The sequence below is a fragment of the Haematobia irritans genome, chromosome 5 (assembly GCF_050003625.1).
Source record: "Haematobia irritans isolate KBUSLIRL chromosome 5, ASM5000362v1, whole genome shotgun sequence".
NCBI lineage: Eukaryota > Metazoa > Arthropoda > Insecta > Diptera > Muscidae > Haematobia > Haematobia irritans.
Window position 1 is genome coordinate 23,079,799 of NC_134401.1, and position 25,981 is coordinate 23,105,779.

The 25,981-nt window shown below is 27.6% G+C and overlaps 1 protein-coding gene across 6 annotated transcripts in view; it reads left to right on the forward strand.

Moving 5' to 3' along the window:
* The window catches only part of Prosap (SH3 and multiple ankyrin repeat domains prosap), a 579,703-nt gene that overhangs the window by 275,117 nt on the left and 278,605 nt on the right, over positions 1–25,981 (forward strand). For 5 of the 6 annotated variants that reach the window (XM_075313696.1, XM_075313695.1, XM_075313699.1 and 2 more), the window contains one exon: positions 12,451–12,486. The exons of the other annotated variant lie outside the window; for it this stretch is intronic. The gene's annotated coding sequence lies outside the window, so the exon portion shown is untranslated. The remainder of the gene's footprint in view (positions 1–12,450; positions 12,487–25,981) is intronic. 6 annotated transcript variants of the gene reach the window in all.

The following is a 25,981-nucleotide window of genomic DNA, read 5'->3' on the forward strand; positions in this document are numbered from 1 at the left end:
CCGAGATGTAAGGGAAACTAAATTTTTAAATTATACAATTAGATCAGTTCTCGCATTGTTTTAAAATCTTCACCAATTTGTGAACTATTAAGAACGGTTGCCACTCGATCCAAAAATAATCTACCAAACTTTTGAGAAAATTTTACCAAAAATTATATTTTGCAATATTTTATTCCTATAGAAAATTTTGTCAAAATTTTATTTCTATAGGAAAAAATTTTGTCAAAATTTTATTTCTACAGAAAACATTGCCAAAAACTTATTTCTATAGGAAATTTTGTCAAAGATTTATTTCCATAGGAAATTTTTGCAAAATTTTATTTCTATAGAAAATTTTGTCAAAATTTTATTTCTATAGAAAATTTAGTTAAAAATGTATATCTATAGAATATTTAGTCAAAATTTTTTCTATAGAAAGTTTTGTCAAAATTTTATATCTATAAAAAAATTTGTCAAAATTTTATATCTATAGAAAATTTTGCCAAAATTTTATTTCTATAGAAAATTTTGTCAAAATGCTATTTCTATAGAAAATTTTGCCAACATTTTATTTCTATAAATTTTTTTTTTCAAAATTTAATGCCTTTGGAAAATTTTGTCAAAATTTAATGCCTTTGGAAAATGTTGTCAAAATTTTATTTCTATAGAAAATTTTGCCAAATTTTTATTTCTGTAGGAAATTTTATAAAAATTTAATTTCTTTGGAAAATTTTGTCAAAAGTTTATTTATATAAAAAATTTCACTAAAATTTTATTTCTGTTTAAAATTTTATCAAAATTTTATTTCTATAGAAAATTTTGACAAAATTTTATTTCTATAGAAAATTTTGTCAAAATCTTATTTCCATAGAAACTTTTGTCAAAATTTTATTTCTATAGAAAATTTTGTCACAATTTTATTTCTATGGAAAATTTTGTCAAAATTTTATTTCTATAGAAAATTTTGTCAAAATTTTATTTCTATAGAAAATTTTATCAAAATGTTATTTCTATAGAAAATTTTGCCAAAATTTAATGTCTTTGGAAAATTTTGTCAAAATTTTATTTCTATAGAAAATTTAGCCAAAATTTTATTTCTGTAGGAAATTTTATAAAAATTTAATTTCTTTGGAAAATGTTGTCATAATTTTATTTCTGTTGAAAATTTTATCAAACTTTTATTTCTATAGGAAATTTTGTCAAAATTTTATTTCTATAGGAAATTTTGTCAAAATTTTATACCTATAAAATTTATTTTTCATAACTTTATTTCTATAGAAAATTTTGTCAAAATTTTATTTTTCAAACCCCGCACGGTTGCCACTCGATCCAAAAAAAAATTATCTACCAAACTTTTGAGAAAATTTTACCAAAAATCATATTTTGCACGATTTTATTCCTATAGAAAATTTTGTCAAAATTTTACTTCTATAGAAACTTTGTCAAAATTTTATTTTTCAAACCCCGCACGGTTGCCACTCGAAAATTTTATTTCTATAGAAAATTTTTATTTCTATAGGAAAAAATTGTTTCAAAAAATGTTGTCAAAATTTTTATTTCTATAGAAAAATTTTGTCAAAACTTTATTTCTATAGAAAATGTTGTCAAAATTTAATTCCTTTGAAAAATTTTGTCAAAATTTTATGTCTATAGAAAATTTTGTAAAAAATTTATTTCCATATGAATTTTTTTGCAAAATTTTATTTCTATAGAAATTTTTATCAAAATTTTATTTCTGTAGAAAATTTAGTTAAAAATTTATTTCTATAGAAAATTTCTATAGAAATATGTTGTCAAAAGATGATTCAATTTGTAAGAGGAAATTTCCCAAATGTTTTCTCCATAAGGAGTTAGCATAAAGGGCCCAAAATTGAGTTATCTCTCCCAGCCAGATCTATACTAAAGGCTGTGGAAAGGTTCATTCGCCCGAACCGAAACATGTACAGTCACGGCGTGAATAGATTTGTATCTGGCGTTTTCTTTTCAATTGCTCTATTAACCAAGTTCCTTAATCTATATCTGTCCATAAAGCTCGAAAAGTAATTGTATAATTAGATATAATGCATTTGGACGTCAATTGCCTGTTTCGGTATCAGGCTAACATGAAATATAATAAAAATTTTATTTCTATAGAAAATTTTGTTAAAGTTTTATTTCTATAGAAAATTTTGTCAAAATTTTATTTCTATAGAAAATTTTGTCCAAATTTTATTTCTATAAAAAATTTTGTCAAAATTTAATTCCTTTGGAAAATTTTGCTAAAATTTTATTTTTATAGAAAATTTTGTCAAAATTTCATTTCTATAGAAAGTTCTGTCAAAATTTTACTTCTATAGAAAAATTTGTCAAAATTTAGAAATTTTGGAAATTTTTCCCAACATTTTATTGCTATAGAAAATTTAGTCAAAATTTAATTCCTTTGGAAAAATTTGTGAAAATTTTATTTCTACAGAAAAAATGTCCTATGGAAATAAAATTTTGACAAATTTTTTTATATAAATAAAATTTTGACAAATTTTCCTATTTTCTTAAATATGACAATTTTCATCTATTCAAAATGTAATATATAGATTTAAATACTGTCCCCCCTTAAAAATTTTTAAAACCAATTCTACTTCTTAAGGTTCAGAGATAGTTTCTTACGTGCTTTCTTTTTTTCTTCTTTCCAATTTAATAAGATTTGATTTGGTTTTGCACACATCGTATTCGATAATTGACTAATTATAAATTTTATATCTTATATGAAAGTCAATTGATTTGATTTTATAAATTCAATACAATAAAAATCAAAATTATGACAATTTTCATTTACTCAAAATGTAATATATAAATATATAGTTTTAAATGTTGTCGCCCCTAAATTTTTTAGAACCAATTCTACTTCTTAAGGTTCCAAGATGGTTTTTTGGTTGCTTTCTTTCTATCTTTCTTTTTTCCAATTTAATAAGATTCGATTTGGTTTTGCACACACTGAAATCGAGCATGTGAGTTTGTAGCTATATAATTGGTAAATTATAAATTTTATATTTTATATGAAAATCAATTGATTTGAATTTACAAATTCACTAATATAAAAATTTAAATTAGTCATACGCCACCCATGACAATTTTCATTTACTCAAAATGTAATATACAAATATATAGATTTAAATGTTGTCGCCCCTAAAAATTTTAGATGCAATTCTACTTCTTAAGATTCAGAGATCGTTTTTTGGTTGCTTTCTTTCGTTTTGTTTTTTTGTTTCCAATTTAATAATAGCCATGACGACCTGAATGAAAACATTAAACATTTCCCAATATTCTACTACTAGGGTCTTGCATTTTTTTTTCTACTCACCGTTAATGGCTATATATAAATGCCATTTAATTTTCTCCTTCCTATTTTCCTTCTAAACAACAATTTCCATAAATATCTAAGTCAATATAAATGGGATACAAAAGAAAGTTGATTGGGAAAAGAAAAATTCATCTAACAATAATGATGATTCCATAACTACAGCAATAATCATTACCATAGTCGTTGTCGTTAGCACTGTCATCGTAGTAGTCGTCGTCTCTGTCATTATCATCACATAGTAAAGAACCAGAGATTTAATTAAATTGTACATAAGTAGAAGTGGGAAAAAATTCTATGTGTAGTAGTAGAAGGAAAACTGAGAGAGAGAATTACTCTATAATTAAAATAAATATGATTTAATTAAACAAATTTCACCAGAAGCTATCCACAAATACACTTGTACAGCAGCACATACATGCGATCTCTGCAAACATAAAAGAGCATTAAATGGACATATCACAACATTTTAATGGGAATTGGAGTGATAGTAGAGGTCGTAATAATGGCAAAAGAAAAAGCAATCGAGTTCACAAGCTATATTTAGATAATTTACTATTGATGGGAAATGGCAATTCCCAATGACATGTTTAGGAAAACCAGGAATACAACTACAATGGTTTTGTAAACGAATATAGGTTAGCATTTAAATGTCATAAATATTTATGATGGTCTTTAATTATCTACTATTTAATTTATTAGTTTATGTACGGTATACTCTCTATAGAAATTAACTTTGCATCACTAGTTCAAAATTAAAAATGCGTATACGACCTATAGTCCATACTATTAAAATTACTTATACAACCCAGAGGCCATACAATTAAAATTACTTATACAACAGGTTGGACAATTTATATTTTAATTTTTTTTTTGGATACTAATAACTTAAAAAAAAATTAAAACCAAAAACCATTTTCTATAATAGTAAATTAAGGTATCAATTACATTGGTCCTATATCAAATAACCAAAAATTTTAGCCTCCTAATGTTAAAGATACTCGTCTCCCTCGCTACTGCAAATTCTGTATTCGATTACAGCTCATCTCTAAACTAGACCAAAATCAATTTTTAGCGGCATTTCAACACTAACTTTCCTTACTTTACAAAATCTCAATGCCATATATCTTCAAATATACGCAAAGTTAACAGAAATTCCTTTGGGGATTGTTAGGAACCAAGGCAATGGTTATGCGCCTGTCGTAATTTAAGGTCGTTTTTGTTGACAACTCATTTTATAAAAAGAATTAGGTTAGTGATTATTTCAACATGTTAAACATGGTTAGAATATAAGATGGGCTTCTACTGGTTTATTAATGTGGGTCATTAACAAGGAAAAAATTAAATTAAGTTCCACTCAGGAAAATCCACAATGGGAGCTTTTAGAGATGTACTGGACGTGGCTATAGCTACCCAAAGGGGTAGCCATCATAGGTTAGGTTAGGTGGCAGCCCGATGTATCAGGCTCACTTAGACTATTCAGTCCGTTGTGATACCACATTGGTGAACTTCTCTCTTATCACTTAGTGCTGCCCGATTCCAGGTTAAGCTCAATGACAAGGGACCTACTTTTTATAGCCGAGTCCGAACGGCGTTCCACATTGCAGTGAAACCACTTAGAGAAGCTTTGAAACCCTCAGAAATGGCACCAGCATTTGGTGTTCGGTCGAACCCCCGACCTTGTGTATGCAAGGCGGGCATGCTAACAATTGCACCACGGTGGCTCCCAGTCCTGTCGTTCTACTAGACGAGAAATATGTTTTTAATAATCTCAGATGGGCGGACGTCTTACAAGCATTGGCGCATAATTTTGAAATTCCGGGGTAACTCATGCGGGTATTAAGAAGTTATCAAAAAGACAGAATATTGATATATGACACCGACGATGGAACCAGAATAATATGAGGCGCTTCTGCGGGATCAATCCTGGGCCCCGATCTATGGACTATTTGCTATGACGAGATCTTAAGAATTGAGATGCCAGTGAATATTGTTTAGGTCGGATACGCTGACGTAATCTCACGAATTGAGATGCCAGTGGACATTTTTTTGGTTGGATACGCTAACGAAATCGCAGCGGTGATACAAACGCGAAACACCATAGCATGGTCCAGGTTGGAGACACATGGACTAGAACTTTCAACACACAAGACAAAGCTGTTGCTAATCACGCGTTGGCACGTACCAACGGTGATGGGCTCAATGACAAGGGACCTCCTTGTTATAGTCGAGTCCGAATATGGAACGCCGTTCGGGCCACGAACTATGGAATATTAGCTACGACGAGATCTTAAGAATTGCGATGCCAGTGGACATTTTTTTGATCGAATACGCCGACGATATCGCAGCGAAACACCATAGCATGGACTAAAACTTGCAACACACAAGACAGAGCTGGAGCTAATAACGCGACACGTACCAACGTTGAAACACGTACCAATGATAAGGGACCTCCTTTTTTATAGCCGAGTCCGAATGTGGAATGGCGTTCGGGCCCCGATTTATGGAATATTAGCTACGACGAAATCTTAAGAATTGCGATGCCAGTGGACATTTTTTGGTCGAATACGCTAACGAAATCGCAGCGAAACTCCATAGCATGGTCCTGGTTGGAGACACATGGATTAGAACTTGCAACACACAAGACACAGCTGTTGCTAATCACGCGACGACACGTACCAACGGTGATGGGCTCAATGACAAGGGACCTCCTTTTTATAGCCGAGTCCGAATGTGGATCGCCGTTCGGGCCCCGATCTATGTAATAGTAGTTACGACGTAATCTCAAGAATTGAGATTCCAGTGGACATTTTTTTGATCGAATACGCCGACGATATCGCAGCGAAACACCATAGCATGGTCCAGGTTGGAGACACATGGACTAGAACTTGCAACACACAAGACAGAGCTGGTGCTAACCACGCGACGACACGTACCAACGGTTATGGGCTCAATGACAAGGGACCTCCTTTTTATAGCCGAGTCCGAATGTGGAACGCCGTTCGGTACCCGATCTATGGAATATTAGCTACGACGAGATCTTAAGAATTGCGATGCCAGTGGACATTCTTTTTGGTTGGATGCGCTGATAAAATCGCGATACATGCGCGAAACACCATAGCATGGTCCAAGGGAGCCACCGTGGTGCAATGGGTAGCATGCCCGCCTTGCATACACAAGGTCGAGGGTTCGATTCCTGCTTCGACCGAACACCAAAAAGTTTTTCAGCGGTAAGTGGTTTCACTGGAATGTGGAACGCCGTTCGGACTCGGCTATAAAAAGGAGGTCCCTTGTCATTGAGCTTAACATGGAATCGGACAGCACTCAGTGATAAGAGAGAAGTTCACCACTGTGGTATCACAATGGACTGAATAGTCTAAGTGAGCCTGATACATCGGGCTGCCACATAACCTAACCTAACCTAACCTAGATGCGTAAAGTCATTTTACCCACAATCATCCCCCCACCAAAAGAAATTTAATTATATAACGATGCTTTTTCATATAGAACAAACCCACACTAATGCAAAATGGCATACAACCTCTGTTTGGAAATATCCCACTTACTCAACTCAACGACTATGTCATCCAGCGTGATTGTGAATATATGAAGAGGAATTTTTAGCAAGACAAAAAGGAGAGAATGAAAGGAAAACTGTAACCCAAAAAAACCGATTTGACCACATTTTGTTGAAATTTTTTTCTCCAAAATATACTGTGGCTTTTCCTTAGCTCAACGCCTATAGAATGTAAACGACTGTAAGGATGATGATATAAATTGCGGCAATACGATGGCGGAACACCACCATGAAATACAAAAAAAAAAAAACAAAAGGAATGAAAATGAACAAAGGAAAGTAAGCCATGGTAGATGGACATGCATAGGAAATGAATAAAACCCCGAAAAATTGCAATTAAGTTAACTGGAAAAGTGCATTACTCTCCCTTTCTGAATGTGAAAATACAAGCAGGTTGCATACTTCGAAGGATTGTTACTAAAGGTTTGAGGTATTCTTTGAAAGTGGCTGCCGTATTAAATTTAAATTGAATTTCCACGAAAAAAAAAAAAACAAAATCTGAAAAATATTTGGGATTATGGGTTACATATATGGAGATATTTAGTTAACATTGGAAGGATACTTTGGGGAATAAAAACTGGAATGCTTGGGAACTTTGCATGCAAATTCTTAAATTTAACGAAAACTTAAAATATTCAATTTGATTAAATACATCTTAATGGAGGATAACTCAAATTTTGTATTACATCCAGATCATGAGCTGGAGATCCAACCTAGTTCTTCTCCTCCGAAAAAATATATAATATGCGAAATTGAAAAAAGGAACATCTGCACATTACTTACACCTCTGGTCAATATCATTGACCTTCTATGTTAATTTGTAGTTTTTTAAATTTTTGGTCAAAATGTGTTTTTTAATTTTGACTACAGATTTCTCAGAAGTACTACAAATTTTCCAGAAAAACATATTTTTAAAAATAACACTCTTAAAAATTCTTTCGTCTTCATGCTACAAACTTGATTTCATAGAATTTGGTCAAGATTTTAAGATGTACGATTTTTTTGGTTGTATCTTAAAAGATACAGTGCGCATTTAAGGGTTACTTGTTGAATTTTGTACGACGTAAACTTTCTTCAGTACGGGTTAGTTTAATTGAAAAAATGAAGTTCATGGCAAAAACAATTCGAAATTCTTCATGCAAATTCTATTCATGCATTACTATTCATTACCGTAATTAAATCACCTAGATAGAAGACAATGCGCTCATGCGCAGTTTACATGCAACCAAAGTACAAAATCATAACTCTTCTAAGATACAAATCACCAAGGGAAAAATCACAAAAGGAAAACATCAAAGATGTGAAAAAAAACATGCAAAAATATTTCAGAACTTTGTATTGAAACAGCGAAACTAAACCAAGTCAAGAACAATGTGAGTAGATTTCCGCTAAGGGGAAATCGTGTTGGTTAATCATCATAGGGCGATTTATGTTGGTTTCCTTCATAGACAACAACCTCCCAACTATGAAGGGTTCTTGTTAACCAAATTCTTGGCATTGTAAGCATCCATCATTTCAACTAATTTTGTGTGGGCTATGGATATGTACGAGAACGGAAACATAAACATAAACCACACTGTGTAGTTTTAATGTAAACTGATGGTCTATGTAGCTAATCTTTCATATCATATTTGCCCAGAATCTTGAAATAAATCACAAGCCATTAAATACTGTTGCCATTCCCTCTACCTATTTTAGAAGTTTTGATTAATTATCAAGCAGCAGTAGAAGCTTACGGAGAACTCGTGCTTGTTAGCATCACATGCTGTGACTAACCAATGTTGGAGGTCTGAAGTTTTTTTCTGACGTTTTTATTTGGAGTATATTAAGACTCTGTGGTGTAATTTATTTTTGGCAAAAAATTAAACAAACATTAACAACATTGTTTTTTTTCTAAACATCTATATAATTTCACAGAAATAAAATTTTGAAATAATTTTCTATAGAAATAACATTTTTAAATAATTTTCTATAGAAATAAAATGTTGACAAAATTTTCTATAGAAATAAAATTTTGACAACATTTTCTATAGATATAAAATTTTGACAAAATTTTCTATAGAAATTAAATTTTGACAAAAAATTCTATTGAAATAAAATTTGGACAAAATTTTCCATAGAAATAAAATTTTGACAAAAATTTCTATAGAAATAAAATGTTGACAAAATTTTGTATAGAAATATAATTTTGACAAATTTTTCTATAGCAATGAAATTTTGACAAAATTTTCTATAAAAATAAAATTTTGAGAAAATTTTCTATAGAAATAGAGTTTTAACCAAATTTTCTACTGCAATGAAATTTTGACAAAATTTTCTATAGAAATGAAATTTTAACAAAATATTCTATAGAAAAAAATTTTGACAAAATTTTCTATAGAAATAAAAATTTTGACAAAATTTTCTATAGAAATGAAATTGTGAAAAAAATGTATAGAAATAAAATTTTGACAAAATTTTCTAGAGAAATAAAATTTTGACAAAATTTTCTAGAGAAACAAAATTTTGACAAAATTTTCTATAGAAAGAAAATTTTGACAAACTTTTCTATGGAAATAGAGTTTTGACAAAATTTTCTATAGAAATGAAACGTTGACAAAATTTTCTATAGAAATAAAATTTTGACAAAATTTTCTATAGAAATAAAATTTTGACAAAATTTTCTATAGAAATAAAATTTTGAAAAAATTTTCTATAGAAATAAAATTTTGACAAAATTTTCTATAGAAATAAAATTTTGACACAATTTTCTTTAGAAATAAAATTTTGACAAAATTTTCTATAGAAATAAAATTTTGACAAAATTTTCTATAGAAATAAAATTTTGACAAAATTTTCTATAGAAATAAAATTTTGAAAAAATTTTCTATAGAAATAAAATTTTGACAAAATTTTCTATAGAAATAAAATTTTGACAAAATTTTCTATGGCAATGAAATTTTGACAGGATTTTCTATAGAAATGAAGTTTTGACAAAGTATTCTAAAAAATAAAATTTTGACAAAATTTTCTATAGAAATGAAAATTTTGACAAAACTTTTTACAGAAATAATATTTTGAATTTGACTGTTCACTTAGTCAGTAAGCCTGAAATAACCCAATCTTACCTTACTTGTTACACACCGAATTTTTTGAATGGTCTAATTCCCTTGTCATGTTCAATTCAAACCCTATTTAAGAAAAATGTCCAAGTGAACTTTGGTTCCAAAAACCAAAGAAAAAGTTCTCTCCCAAAATTTTTTTCAATCCAATCATTAGCCGACGAAACTTTTATCGCTTTCTTATGAGCAGATGTAACAAATCGCTTTATAGTTTGGCAATTAATAAACTTTTGGCAATATATTTTCGTTAGTTTTTTTTGCTTTTTTGCACTTCCAATTCACAAAGACAAGTTTACAATTAATTTTCGATTGTTTTTGCGATACCACATTGAATTGGTGTTGGCAAAAGAAACGCCTTTTCCTCCTGCTGTTGTAGCATTTTACAACACTCAAGTGAGAACGCCTCCGCATGAGTGTTGACGTAACATAACCTTGCAAGGAGGCACCCACTTTCAGATGAAGTCACAAAAATGTGTTTTTGGTGCTGCTATAATGGCAATGCACAAATTAGGGTTACCAAGCACGGTTGCCACAATTGGTAGAATGCTACCAAAAATGGTAGATTTTTTACTGTTACTTACTGATTGGTAGAAAATTCCTCCTCCTCAACTAATAGGTACTTCACAAATTGTCTCTAGAAATAGAATGTTGACAAAATTTTCTATAGAAAAAAATTTTGACAAAATTTTCTATAGACAAAAGTTTTGACAAAATTTTCTATAAAAATAAATTTTGCCAAAAAAATCTATAGAAATAAAATATTGAAAAAATTTTCTATAGAAATAAAATTTTGACAAAAATTTATATAGAACTAAAATGTTAGCAAAAATTTCTATAGAACTAAAATGTTGACAAAATTTCTATAGAAATAAAATTTTGACAACATTTTAGATAGAAAAAATTACAAAATTTTCTATATAAAGAAAATTTAGACAACATTTTCTATAGAAATACAATTTTTGCAAAATTTTCTAAAGAAATAAAATTTTGAAAAATTTTTTATAGAAACAAAATTTTGACAAATTTTTCTGTAGAAATAAAATTTTGACAAAATTTTCTCTATGAATAAAATTTTGACAAAATTTTCTAAAGAAATAAAATTTTGACCGAATTTTCTATAGAAATACATTTTTGACCGAATTTTCTATAGAAATAAAATGTTGACCGAATTTTCTATAGAAATAAAATTGTGAAAAATTTTTCTATAGAAATAAAATTTTGACAAATTTTTCTATAGAAATAAAATTTTGACAAAATTTTCTCTATGAATAAAATTTTGACAAAATTTTCTAAAGAAATAAAATTTTGACCGAATTTTCTATAGAAATAAAATTTTGACCGAATTTTCTATAGAAATAAAATGTTCACCGAATTTTCTATAGAAATACAATTTGAACAAAATTTTCTTTGGAAAGGGAGAGGGACAAAATTTTCTATAGAAAAAAAATTTTGTCCGAATTTTCTATAGAAATAAAATGTTGACCGAATTTTCCATAAAAATAAAATGTTGACAAAATTTTCTATAGAAATAAAATTTTGACAACATTTTCTATAGAAATAAAATGTTAACAAATTTTCTATAGAAATAAAATTTGACAAAAATTCTATAGAAAACAATTTTGACAAAATTTTCTATAGAAATAAAAGTGTGACAAAGTATTCTGTAGAAAAGAAAAATTTCATTAAAGACAAAATTTAAGCAAATTTTTCTATAAAAATAAAATTTTGACTAAATTTTCTATAAAGTCCATACCTTTAAAAACTTTAATTTTTAAGAATCATAAAATTAAATAATAAATAAAAATTTTTTCCCAGAAGTGGGTGGCAACTCTACTCCCCTGGTCCAACATATTTTTTGCTTTCCAAGTGCTCAAAAACTATGTGCCTAATATTATTTTTTGTCAAACGTATTTTTTTTTTTTTTTGTTAAACTTTTTGGGTGTTATGAGGTGTTGCCTATCAATGGTGGCCACACTATAGTTGTGTTGCCTAAAGTTTACAAATCAAAGACAATACTTAAGGCATATTTGCCCAGCCACTGATAACTTTGAGCATAATTTCGGAGTTTTTTTTGGCAAATATGTTTTAAAGACAATAAACATCATGGACTAAAAATAGACAATTTTTTCACAAGCCTAATATTGTATATGGTCCACGACATTTCCAATAATGTCAAGGATTTATATAAAAAAATTAAATAATTAAAAATTACAAAGTTTATATTCAACCGAGAAATCTAAACCACGCTACTAAAACCACGCTATATATAGATCAGATAACACTTAATGAACATTTTCATGGTCTTAGTGACAAGTGTTCGTTATATTAATGAAAACTTTCTTTCGATGTACAATTATAACAAACCCTTTTTTCCCTAATATCTACTAAATAATTTTAAAATTTCCCTTTTTTAAATTTCAATAACCTTTAATATATTTCCTGTCTTGTTCTATTTTTAGGTGACCGTGGCTTATTGCATTAGTAATGTAATTCAGGTAAATAAAAAAACGCTTTGTTAGAATTACAATTTATATGACAATGTTACGAATTTTTAAGATGCCATCTCATCGGAAATGTCACCACAATCTAAGTTATTCAAGCGAGTCTTTTGTAGAACTTTCTATGCAATCCATGGTGGATAGGTGGATGTGGGTACATAAGATTCGTCCTGGCTGAACATTCGGCGGTATATACTTGTTTCAGCCTTCTTGTTTAAATTTATTGTTCAAAAACAGAAGAATCGGAAATAACACAAACTTTGGATCAGTTTATATTTTTTCAATTGACCCTTTGGTTCGAATTATGTCCTTCAAACGTTCGACAAAGCCATCACACGCAGCTCGAAATCCGCTCTGTTGTATTTTAACCCATTCCCAGCGAAGCACCTTCTTAACACTTTTGTGTTACTCTCTAAAATGTCGACAGGTCTCAATCACGGTTACCACTCGTGACAAAAATAATCTACCAAAATTATTAGAAAAATTTACCAAACTTAAAAAATATCACAATTTTATTTCTATAGAACATTTCGTCAAAATATTATTTCTATAAAAAAAGTTTGTCAAAATTTTATTTCTAAAGAAAATTTTGTTAAAATTTTATTTCTATAGAAAATTTTGTCAAAATTTAATTCCTATAGAAAATTTTGTCAAAATTTAATTGCTATAGAAAATTTTGTCAATATTTTATTTCTATGGAAAATTTCGTAAAAACTTTATTTCTAAGAAAAATTTCTCAAAATTTTATTTCTATAGAAAATTTTGTCAACATTTTATTTCTATGAAAAATTTTGTCAAAATATTATTTTTTAGAAAATCTTCTCAAAATTTTATTTCTATAGAACATTTTCTCAAATTTTTATTTCTACAGAAAATTTTGTCAAAATGTTATTTCTATAGAAAAAGTTGTCTACATTTTATTTCCATCGAAAATTTTGTTAAAAAGTTATTTCTATAGAAAATTTTGTCTAAATTTTATTTTTATCGATAATTTTGTCTAACTTTTATTTCTATAGAAGATTTTGTCTAAATTTTATTTCTTTAGAAATTTTTGTCAAAATTTTATTTCTATACAAAATTTTATTTCTATAGAAAATTTTGTCTAAATTATATTTCTATAGAAAATTTTGTCAAAATTTTATTTCTATGGGAAATTTTGTCAAAATTTTATTTCTATGGAAAACTTTGTCAAAATTTGATTTCTATAGAAAATTTTGTCACAATTTTATTTCTATAGAATATTTTGTCAAAATTTTATTTCTATAGAAGAGTTTGTCTAAATTTTATTTCTGTGGAAAATTTTGTCAAAATGTTATTTCTATAGAAAATTTTGTCAAAATGTTATTTCGATAAAAAATGTTGTCAAAATTTTATTTCTATTGAAAATTTTGTAAAAATTTTATTTCTATGGAAAATTTTGTCTAAATTTTATTTTTATCGAAAATTTTGTCAAAATTTTATTTTTATGGAAAATTTTGTCAAAATTTTATTTCTAAGGAAAATTTTGTCAAAATTTTATTTCTATGGAAAATTTTGTCAAAATGTTATTTGTATAGAAAATTTTGTCAAAATTTTATTTCTGTAGACAATTTTGTCAAAATTTTATTTCTATGGAAAATTTTGTCAAAATTTTATTTTTATAGAAAATTTTATCAAAGTTTTATTTCTATAGAAGATTTTGTCAAAATTTTATTTCTATGGAAAATTTTGTTAAAATGTTTTGTCTATAGAAAATATTGCCTAAATTTTATTTTTATCGAAATTTTTGTCAAAATTTTATTTCTATACAAAATTATATTTCTATAGAAAATTTTGTCTAAATTTGATTTCTATAGAACATTTTGTCAAAATTTTAATTCTTTTAATTCTGTGGAAAATTTTGTCTCAATTTTATTTTTATCGAAATTTTTGTCAAAATTTTATTTCTATAGAAAATTTTGTCAAAATTTTATTTCTATAGAAAATTTTGTCAAAATTTTATTTCTATAGAAAATTTTGTCAAAATTTTATTTCTATGGAAAATTTTGTCAAAATGTTATTTGTATAGAAAATTTTGTCAAAATTTTATTTCTGTAGACAATTTTGTCAAAATTTTATTTCTATGGAAAATTTTGTCAAAATTTTATTTTTATAGAAAATTTTATCAAAGTTTTATTTCTATAGAAGATTTTGTCAAAATTTTATTTCTATGGAAAATTTTGTTAAAATGTTTTTTCTATAGAAAATATTGCCTAAATTTTATTTTTATCGAAACTTTTGTCAAAATTTTATTTCTATACAAAATTATATTTCTATAGAAAATTTTGTCTAAATTTGATTTCTATAGAACATTTTGTCAAAATTTTAATTCTTTTAATTCTGTGGAAAATTTTGTCTCAATTTTATTTTTATCGAAATTTTTGTCAAAATTTTATTTCTATAGAAAATTTTGTCAAAATTTTATTTCTATAGAAAATTTTGTCAAAATTTTATTTCTATAGAAAATTTTGTCAAAATTTTACTTCTATAGAAAATTTTGTCAAAATTTTATTTCTATGGAAAATTTTGTCAAAATGTTATTTGTATAGAAAATTTTGTCAAAATTTTATTTCTGTAGACAATTTTGTCAAAATTTTATTTCTATGGAAAATTTTGTCAAAATTTTATTTTTATAGAAAATTTTATCAAAGTTTTATTTCTATAGAAGATTTTGTCAAAATTTTATTTCTATGGAAAATTTTGTCAAAATTTTATATATCCCTTTCGTGATATGTTCAGCTCACGAGCAAGTTTTCTACCACTGCGGTGTGGTTTGCAATCAAATCTGGCCTTAATTTTTTTGAATCATTTTTGGTGTTGTTACACCGTTTTTTCCTCCCCCCTTTTTTTTTTTGGACGCAATGCAATACTGCCAACATCACTGTAACGAGTAATAGTACGAGTCGCATAGGATTTATTCTCATTCAAATGCTGGAGAGCTCTAGCGATAGCCAATTGTGGGTTTCCAGCCACTATCACTCTTGAATTCCACCACGAATAACTTTATTTCTGAATGTAATAGATCAAAATGCTTTGGTAACCTTGCAAACAATAAACTGCAATTGAAATCAATTTGTCAAGGGCCAGGCGATATAGAGGAGACTGTTTACAAACGACCAAATAAGCGCTGGTTTTTGTGGGCGATGTCCCGATTTAGAACAGCTTCCAGAAAACTTTTAAAATAAATTATATAAAAATTTTAATATTGTGATAAGCTGAAGCATGGAGAAATAGGTCCGTCCTGTGATAGGTCCGTCAGTGGCAATTGGTACAAATTTTCCCGTAAGGTACTTACGAATTTGTTTTTTTTGCAAAATATCGTTTAATCAAAAAGTCTATTGTTTCTTAGCTTAAATTAGCAGTTATGGCTTTTATTACGTACTAAAATTGGTAAAATCCAAAATCACAGCAATTTGCTTATAAATCAATAATTAACACATTTACTAAGAAATTTTTTATAACCCAAAAGTATTATCTACTATTGAGTGTTTGTGTTGTCTTTGAGATTGAATTAAACAAATAAATCGCGGCTTTCTGTTAATTAAAAACCTGTATTAAATTAAGTTTAATGATGAGCTAACAATGAAGATGCATTCATCGAATTCATTAGAGATGATTTCATACCATCTATATTTATGTGATAGACTATATAATCTAAGTAAAAATATCAATACATATATTATATGTTTATAATGGGGACAAAAAAAAATCCCATAAATAATATTTCTACATTAAAAGATATAGATCTAAATATGGGATAAATCCAAGTTTCCCAAATCTTTGACATAAATTCTGTTTCAAAATATTGATCCATCCATAGTAGATTCTATAAATGTTAATTTTCCAACATCTTTAGAACATGTATGCCCATACTATGACACCACCTTCTCCGTGTTTAACTGTGGGAACGAGATTTTCTTTATTCAGCTCTGTACCAACTTTCGGCCACACCAATGGTTTTCCTTTTATGCCAAAACCGCAATACTTTCGTCTGAAAATAAAACACGATTCTAAAATTCTGGAGCCATTTGCCCAAACCTGTGGGCTAAATCTTCATTTGCTTCTTTCGGATATATAAGGCTTCCCACACGACCACGATAATCGGGCTTCTTTAAATTTTTTTCGAACAGTGTCTTCATGTATATCTTTGTCATATGATTCTTTGGTGTTTTCTTTAATTTTCAAAGCAGTAATTCTGGAGTTTTGCTTAACAGACGCCAAAATACTTCGTTTGCCGCCCTCTCTGTTAACTTGGTGGGATGGCCGCTACATGGTTGCGACAGTTTAGATCCAGTGGATTTGAAGTTTTTGATGACGTACTGGACAAATGAACTTGTTGTCAAAATTTTCTTTCTGTAGAAAATTTTGTTAAAATATTATTTCTATAGAAAATTTTGTCAAAATTTTATTTCAATAGAAAATTTTGTCAAAATTTAATTTCTAAAGAAATTTTTTGTCAAAATTTAATTTCTACAGAAAATTTTGTGAAAATTCTTTTCTTTTGAAAATGTCAAAATTTTATTTTATTTCTTGTCAAAATTTTATTTCTATATAAAGTCTTTTCAACATTTTATGTCTATAGAAAATTTTGCAAAATTTTATTTCTGTAGAAAATTTTGTCAAAATGTTATTTCTATAGAAAATGTTGTTAAAAAATCATTTCTATAGAAAATGTTATCAAAATTTTATTTCTATAGAAAATTTTGTCAATATTTTATTTCTATAGAAAATTTTGTAAAAAATTTCTTCTTTGGAAAATTTTGTCAATATTTTATTTTATCTCTTGTCAAAATTTTATTTTTTTTATAGAAAATTTTGTCACAATTTTATTTTTATAAAAAATTTTGTCAAAATTTTATTTCTATAGAAAATATTGTCAAGATTTTATTTCTATAGAACATTTTATCAATATTTTATTTCTATAGAAAATTTTGTCAAAAAGTTATTTCTATATAAAATTTTGTCACAATTTTATTTCTATAGAAAATGTCAAAATTTTATTTCTATAGAAAATGTTGTCAAAATTGTATTTCCATAGAAAATTTTGTCAAAATTTTAGTTCTATAGAAAATTTTGTCAAAATTTTATTTCTATAGAAAATTTGGTCAAAATTTTATTGCTATAGAAAATTTTGTCAAATTTTACTTCAGAAAATTTAGCCAAAATTTTAATTTTATAGGAAATTTTGTCAAAATTTTATTTCTATAGAAAATTTTGTCAACGTTTTATTGCTATAGAAAATTTTGTCAACGTTTTATTTCTATAGAAAATTTTGTCAAAATTTTATTTCTATAGGAAATTTTGTCAAAATTTTATTTCTATAGAAAATTTTGTCAACATTTTATTTCTAAAAAAAATTTTATTTCTTTATTTCTATAGAAAATTTTGTCAAAATTTCATTTCTATAAAAATGTTGTAAAAATTTTATTTCTATGGAAAATTTTGTCAACATTTTATTTCTATGGAAAACTTTGTCAAAATTTTATTTTTATAGAACATTTTGTTAAAATGTTGGTTAAGCTACACTTGTAGTTTAGTCAATGTATGGTTTTAATCTTAAATAAAAAAAAAAAACAACAACAACAACAATGATTACAGAACACAAACCAACAATAACAAAACAAAACGAATGAAAAAAAATGTTTTTTCTATAGAATATGTTGCCTCAATTTTATTTTTATCGACATTTTTGTCAAAATTGTACTTCTATAGAAAATTTTGTCAAAATTTTTTTTATAAAAAATTTTGTCAAAATTTTATTTTTATAGAAAATTTTGTCAAAATTTTATTTTTATAGAAAATTTTGTCAAAATGGTTTTTCTATAGAAAATTTTGTCAAAATTTTATTTCTATAGAAACATTTTGTCAAAATTTTATTTCTATAGAAAATTTTGTCAAAATTTTATTTCTATAGAAAATTTTGTTAAAATTTTATATCTATAGAAAATATTGTCAAAATTTTATTTCTATAGAAAATTTTATCAACATTTTATTTCTATAGAAAATTTTGTTAAAATTTTATTTCTATAGAAAATATTGTCAAGATTTTATTTCTATAGAAAATTTTGTCAAAATTTTATTTCTACAGTACATTTTGTAAAAAATTTATTTCTATAAAAAATTTTGTTAAAATTTTATTTCTATAGAAAAATTTGTTACAATTTTATTTCTATAGAAAATTTTGTTACAATTTTATTTCTATAGAAAATTTTATAAAAATTTTATTTCTATATAAAGTCGTTTCAACGTTTCTTTTCTGCAGAAAATTTTTTAACAATTTTATTTCTATGGAAAATTTTGTCAAAATTTTATTTCCAAAGAAAAGTTTGTCAAAATTTTAGTTCTTTAGAAAATTTTGTCAAAATTTTAGTTCTATAGAAAATTTTGGCAAAATTTTATTTCTACAGAAAATTTTGTGAAAAATTTTTTCTATTGAAAATATTGTCAAAATTTTTGTTCTTTGTTTTTCTTTTCAAAATGTTATTTCTGTAGAAAATTTTGTCAAAATTTTATTTCTATAGAAAATTTTGTTAAAATATTATTACTATAGAAAATTTTGTCAAAATTTTATTTTGTCAAAATTTTATTTCTATAGAAAATTTTGTCAAAATTTTATTTCTATCGAAAATTTTGCCAAAATTTTATTTCCATAAAAATTTTGTCAAAATTTTATTTCCATAAAATATTTTGTCAAAATTTCATTTCCATAGAAAATTTTGTCAAAATTTTAGTTCTATAGAAAATGTTTCCAACATTTTAGTTCAGAAAATTTTGCCAAAATTTTATTTCTATAGAAAATTTTGCCAAAATTTTATTTCTATAGGAAATTTTGTCAAAATTTTATTTCCATAGAAAAGTTTGTCAAAATTTTATTTCCATAGAAAATTTTGTAAAAATTTTATTTCCATAGAAAATTTTGTCAAAATTTTAGTTCTATAGAAAATTTTGCCAAAATTTTATTTCTATAGGAAATTTTGTCAAAATTTTATTTCCATAGAAAAGTTTGTCAAAATTTTATTTCCATAGAAAATTTTGTAAAAATTTTGTTTCCATAGAAAATTTTGTCAAAATTTTAGTTCTATAGAAAATTTTGCCAAAATTTTATTTCTATAGAAAATTTTGTCAAAATTTAATTTCTATAAAAAATTTTGTCAACATTCTATTTCTAAAAAAAAATTATTTCTGTATTTCTATAGAAAATTTTGTCAAAATTTCATTTCTATAAAAATTTTGTCAAAATTTTATTTCTATAAAAATTTTGTCACAATTTTATTTATATAGAAAATGTTGTCAAAATTTTATTTGTGTAGAAAAATTTGTCAAAATTTTATTTCTATAGAGATTTTTGTCAAAATTTTATTTCTATAGAAAATTTTGTTAAAATTTTAGTTCCAAAGAAAAAAATGTTGACAAATTTTAGTTCTTTAGAAAATTTTGTCAAAATTTTAGTTTATAGAAAATTTTGGCAAAATTTTATTTCTACAGAAAATTTTGTGAAAATTTTTTTCTTTTGAAAATATTGTAAAAAATTTTATTTTTATAGAAAATTTTTCAAAATTTTATTTCTATAGAAAATTTTGTCAAAAATTTATTTCTATAGAAAATTTTGTTAAAATATTATTTCTATAAAAAAATTTGTAAAAATTAATTTTTATTTTCCTACAGACAATTTATGAAGTATCATGAATTCTACCAATCTACCGAACAGTAGAATGAAAATTGTGTAGTTGACAAACAAAATTGTATTTTCTAGAGGAGCTCTTGAAAACAATCTTCCAATGAAATGTTTGTTGAAATTTATTGAAAAATACTTTTTCGTTCAAAAAATAACATTTTTGTACTTTCTTAAAAATTCTATTGTCCATCCCTAGTATAAAGTTCTGGACATGTGTACGAATATTTTTCTGGCAAGTGTATATCCCTAGTTGTCGTATATTTTAGAAGTAAGGCAACTATTTTATTAAATCAAATAAAAATATTTTTTTGTTGTTAAGAAAGAATCTTTAGATTAACTGTGGATATTGAATATTTGGATTGAAGATAAAAAGCTTCGAATAGAGACCAAGAGTTATTTTGAGGATTTTGTTTTATTTAGTTTTCAGAAAAAATTTTTAAGAAAATTTTAATAATATGTAGAATAATTAATTTATTAATTGATATTGGGCTAACATAAAAATATTTTTTTAATTATATATTTTATATTATTATATTATATATTATATATTCTTATATTATATATTTTTTGTTGTAATATTTTCAACGTTTTTTTACGTTTTTGAAATTTAAATCTTCTTTAAAGTAGTTAATTTTCGTGCTTAATTTCACTTTTGTTTAATTTTATTCAAAAGATACTTAGACATTCTAGCATTTCAATATGGTATGTTAAATGAAATGACTGGTTTTACGTTACTTGTTTGTGCAATTTTTTCTATTTTCTGCTTAAATGTCAAAACCCAGCCCTAGCAAATGAACTTTGATTTAATTCTCATTACTTTGCATTTTTCCACAAAAAAAAAAACAGAACGAAATGAATAAGAACAATGGTAAGAGTAAAAGAAAAAAACTATAATAACATTATTAAAAGTGAAAAAAGAAGTTGCAAGTATTGGCTCCAAATAATAATGATACCGACTGGGAAATAAAGAAAAGTCTGGTCACGTACAAACACCAATCAAGTATTCCTTTTGTTTCGTTTCGTTTCATTTCTATTTGGTTTAGGCCAATATCACAAAGACGAGAGCATTTCATTGGTTTGGCGTTAATAAAATGCGTGCCGAAGACGAGCTTTACAAACACATCTGGCTAAGAATAGTAACAATGAAATTTGAATACATAAAAAAGAGATAATACGAGGGTCGGAAAGAAAGTTTTTTTTTGGCGGGTTTAATAAGCTTCAACACTTAGGATGGTCTAGGTGATTGGTTTCATAGGAATTAAACTTAAAATGTGTCTGATTTAAAATTTCAGCGAAATTGGAAAAAATGCGGATTCTAAGAGGCGAAGAAGAATTCAGGAAAACTATCCATATAGGGGCTGTACCCAAAAATGGGCCAATATACACCATATTTGCTAAACATAGCATACCTCTCAGTTTATACATCCATTTATGGGACCAAAATACCTCTAGATTTCCAACTTAAGCCAAACGTATCCAAATGTTTTTTCTATAGGAAATATTGCCAAAATTGTATCTCTCTAGAAAATTTTGCCAAAATTTTATTTCTATAGGAAATTATGTAAAAATTTTATTTCTATAGAAAATTTTGTCAACATTTTATTTCTATAGAAAATTTTGTCAAAATTTTATTTTCATAGAAAATTTTGTCAAAATTTTATTTCCATAAAAAATTTTGTCAAAATTTTATTTTCATAGAAAATTTTGCCAAAATTTTATTTCTATAGAAAATTTTGCCAACATTTTATTTCTATAGGAAATTTTGTCAAAGTTTTATTTCTATAGAATATTTTATCAAAAATTTATTTCTATAGAAAATTTTGCCAAAATTTTATTTCTATAGAACATTTTGTGAAAATTTTATTTCTATAGAAAATTTTGTCAAAATTTTATTTCTACACAAAATTTTTCCAAAATTTTATTTCAACAGAAAATTTCGTCAACATTTTATTTCTATAGAAAATGTCGTCAAAATTTTATTTCTATAGAAAGTTTTGTCAAAATTTTATTTCTATAGAAAATTTTGTCAAAGTTTTATTTCCATAGAAAATTTTGTCAAAATTTTAGTTCTATAGAAAAATTTGCCAAAATTTTATTTCTATAGAAAATTTTGTCAAAATTTTATTTCTGTAGAAAATTTTGGCAAAATTTTATTTCTATAGAAAATTTTGTCAAAGTTTTATTTCTATAGAAAATTTTGTCAAAATTTTATTTTTATGGAAAATTTGTCAAAATTTTATTTCTATAGAAAATTTTGTTAAAATTCCAAATTACCGTGTCTATATTCCTAAGAATTCAAATCGAAAGATTATTCTATATGGGGGGTTAAACCTAAACATGGACCAATATACACCCTATCCGACAGACCTATTTGTGGGCCTATTTTAGGCAAACTGGCTAAAAATTTCGCTGTATTGTCAACTTCGGAAGGAAAGATAAGATCGAAGGACCAAATTCAAATTCTCAAATTCTTCCCCACTTTACTACAAAATCAAAAGAATTTTTAGTCTTGGTGTGACTGTAATAGGTACCTATTACGAACTTCTAGTGTCTTAGTACAAAAAGACATAATGCAAGGGGCCTTGAACACCATCACTTGGTGTAAGAACATAAGTTGCGGTTAGCTTAGAGGTTAGTAAGAGACTAAATATTGACCTGCAAATGCTGATTGAAAGAGTGGATAAGTTCGAAGGGCATAGGCGGTTTCTAATCAAATTTTTGTTATTTATTAGTAGCAGGTGTATTAATCAGAATAATTTTTAAGTTGAGTGCCTCTGTAATAGGTACCTATTCAAATGTCTTGGTACAAAGCACATGATGCAAAACAAATCGACAACATCCGTTTGGCTCCCAAATTCAGAGACGAATGGACGAGTTTTGACAAAAGGGCCTAAAATTAGAATGCTGACTGAACGAGGGATAAAGTCGGTGGACCAAGGCGCCTTTCGACTTCATCCTCACTTAACTATTCTCAGAGAAGAGTGAATCCACAAACTAATTTTATTTATCTCACCAGATTTGCTCTAGAACTTGAGTTAATCAAAAGAATTTTTAGCCTGAGTGTCACTGTAATAGGTACCTATTACGAACTTCTAGTGTCTTGGTATCAGAACATATCATAGTCAATAAAGTAAAAGTTCAAGGGACAGAGGCGTTTTCTAACCAGATTTGTCATTTATGAGTAGCAGTTGTATTAATCAGAATAATTTTTAAGTTAAGTAGCACTGTAATAGGTACCTATTCGAATGTGTTTTGCTACAAAACACACAATGCAAAAAAAAAATGGACAACATCCGTTCCCTAGTTCAGGGACGAATGGACGAGTTTTGGTAAAAGTTGCTAACTTGGGCAATGATCATATATGAGTTTATGCCCTCATTTTTGGTCATTGTCCAACAGGAAATTAGAGTGCTGAACGGCCGAGTGGATAAAGTCGAAGGACCGAGGTGGCTCTCGACCTCATACCCACCTAATACCTCTCAGAGAAGAGTGAAAACATCATCTAATTCTTATATTTTTCCAATCAGATTTGGCATAGTTTGTGCATTAATTAGAAGCATTTTTAGTTTGGGTCTCACTATAATAGGTACCTAGTACGAATTTCCAGTGTGCTGCTACAAAAAATGTCATAATGCAACAATTTAAAGACATCTCTTGGTCTGCCAACTTCAGAACCCAATGGACGGTTTTTGACTGAAGTTATCGACGTGGACATCGACCATGGGTGATGGATAAACAACATCGATCAGCAAATGTTGAGTAGAAGAATTGATAAGATTGAGGGATCAAGGATGCTCGCGAACTTTTTCCCACCAAACAGCACTCGGTGAAGAGTGAATCCCGATAACCACATTTCCAATTTAACCGTTGTACTTTTATTAATCTGAAGAATTTTTTGTTTCAGAGTCTCTGTAATAGGTACCTGTTACGAATTTCCAGTGTTTTGGTAGAAAAAAAAAAACATGCAAAGAAATTCCAGAAGGTTAGGTTAGGTGGCAGCCCGATGTATCAGGCTCACTTAGACTATTCAGTCCATTGTGATACCACATTGGTGAACTTCTACTCAGTGATAAGAGAGAAGCTGCCCGATTCCATATTAAGCTCAATGACAAGGGACCACAAAATTCCACAAAATCGGCTGGGTTCCAACTTCAGATACCAATGGGCGGGCTTTGACCGAAGTGGACAACTTGGACAATGGCCAAGCAAATGCTGAGTGGAAGAGTGCATAAATCAAGCCAACGCTCGAATTCTTCCCCACCTAACTACACATACATAGATAAGTGTGGACCTAACAGCTGATTCAATATTTCATTTAATCATGGTATTGATCAGACTAAATTTTAGTTTGGGTGACTCGGTAATAGGTTCTAATAGGCACCATGCAAATAACGTCGACACCATCCGTTGTCTACCACTTTCAGAGCCCAGTGGACGGGTTTTGATAGAAGAGGAGTGAAGACAAATGCTGAGTGCTAAATGCAAGTGTGGATAAGGTCTACGGACCAAGGTCGCTCTCGAACTCTTCCCCACCTAACTACACTCAAAAAAGAATGAACCAGTCAGGTTTGCTGGTACCAAAAAGACATCCTGACAAAAAGACATTCAAAACCAACGGTAGGACTGCATAATTCAGAGAAATGGCTTTTGGCCGATGTTGCCAGCTTGGACCATCTGCCAATAAATCTCGACCTTCAAATGCTAAGTGGATATATCGAGGGGCTTGGAAATCTTCCCCACCAAACATGAATCCAGATAACCACATTTGTCATTTAACCGTTGTACTTGTATTAAACGGAAGAATTTTTTTTCGTTTGTGGGTCTCTGAAATAGGCACCTACAACGAATTGTCATTTAATCTCCTTTCTTGAATTAATCAGAACAGTTTGTAATATGTACCTATTACGAATTTCTAGTGATTTGTTAACAACAAAAAAACTCAAGCTATGAAATACGGCACCATCCGTTGGGCGCCAAATTTATAACACAATGGAAAAGTTTCTACCAAAATTACCAAGTTGGACAATTACCAAGAGCTGAAGAGGCCACATTATCGCGGTTCTTTCCTATTCTATCGAAAGCTAATACATTTAAGAATTCCTAAACCACACGGCACAAAATATTTTACACCTTTCAATTTCCCTAACTATTCCTTTCGTGGAAATTTAAATGAAACCATAAAAATTATTATAGTACGTACCACAGCATAAATTCTTGTCATCAACACATTTTCAATAGCCTTTCAGTAAAATCTTATGTAAATTGTGTATTCCAGTCATTCATATCCTCGTACCAGCCAACATTCCATGCTCTCCTCTTCATTTGATAAATCCTTGTCTAGTTGCCACCAGTTACAATCCTTCCATGGGGTCTTAAGGCCCCAATAACGTCAGACATTTACTTTAGACTAAATCGTTCTTCTAATGTTCCACATTAATGGATACTGCATAGAAAAAGGTTCATTGGCCTAAATACGAGAAAGGATTTCTTTCTTGTTTTCTATGCATACAGACTGGTACATTAGTTCAATCCGCAATGCCTAAAGCAATACGTCGTGTATGCCCTACAATAGCCATGTCAGAGAGGAGGGTGAAGACTATTTACCAAAGCTTTATTTGGTTCGTTCTCATTTTTGTGCCACAAAAAAAAACAGTAACCTAAGAGTTGAGAACTTATGGCGGAGAAATAAACCCTAATCTGGGTAAATCTTTTCTTTTATTCATAATCACACACTTTTTTCCTGAATACTCATCGTGTGGGAGTAATGGTGAGAGACGCATGATGAGGTCTTTACACTCG